At 35.1% G+C, this 1,017-nt stretch overlaps 1 protein-coding gene across 1 annotated transcript in view; it reads right to left on the bottom strand.

Moving 5' to 3' along the window:
- The window catches only part of LOC117956476 (oocyte zinc finger protein XlCOF6.1-like), a 59,752-nt gene that overhangs the window by 50,477 nt on the left and 8,258 nt on the right, over positions 1-1,017 (bottom strand). The window lies entirely within an intron of this gene.

Genomic DNA, 1,017 nt, shown 5'->3' with positions numbered 1-1,017 from the left:
ATACGGCTATAGGGAGAAAATCAAATATCACAATATTTTTTACCAAATACCTCAATATCAATACTGCAATGATATTGTAGGGTTGACTATCGGTACTTTCCCACAATATTTACACAATGGGATTTTTGATGAAGAATCACCAGTAATGTGGATAAAACGAATAAGTGGGTAAAGGCCAATCATAGAAGAAGAAGAAGAAGAAGAATCACAGTAAAGTGATAATAACATCACTTTACTGTAATGGAGCCTTTAAAACCAGGAAAAGACACTCATGTCATATTACTATATCCAATATTATATCACAATATCTATATTACGTTATCCAAAATCTAAGACCATATGTAGTCTCTTCACGATATCGATATAACATCCATATATTGGCTCTATTTTAGTGATTTAAAGATGTATCATTGGTGTGTTACTTCTATAGATTATCTTCAATGCTTGTTTTGTAACAAAGTTTTTTTTTTTTCTCTCTTGATGTAAATAAATAAATCTTGACACTGTTTACACCACGTGTCAAACTCAAGACCCGAGGGCCAAATCCGGCCCCTCCCAAATTTAGATCCGGCCCGCGTAACCATTTCGGTTTGAGACTCAGAAAGTCCCCCCCACATTCTGGCCTGTGAAACAGCTTGTAGTGAGTCGGGTAGCCTTCTTTAAAAAATGTAACCACAACGCATTGTTTTGCTTGATTTGCTTTTTCGGACATTATGCGCGCCAAGTGTGAAAGTATCTAAAACATGCAATAAAACAGTCAACAATCTTTTTATTACTATGTCTGGATGTGATGTGATTATTATTCTGTGTGTGACCTTTAGTAAGGTTGAGGTTGACGCCACCGGCCTACACTATTGAATGTAAATTAAGAACATTTGTTGTTGGAATAACAGTTAAGACTCTATTATTATTTAAACTTCTATAAAGAAGCAGAACTTACTGATGTACAGTGGGTACGGAAAGTATTCAGACCCCTTTAAATTTTTCACTCTTTGTTTCATTGCAGCCTTTTTCCAA

The sequence above is a fragment of the Etheostoma cragini genome, chromosome 14, assembly GCF_013103735.1.
Source record: "Etheostoma cragini isolate CJK2018 chromosome 14, CSU_Ecrag_1.0, whole genome shotgun sequence".
Lineage (NCBI taxonomy): Eukaryota > Metazoa > Chordata > Actinopteri > Perciformes > Percidae > Etheostoma > Etheostoma cragini.
The sequence above is the reverse complement of the archived record's forward strand: the minus strand, read 5'-3'. Positions and strand labels throughout refer to the sequence as shown.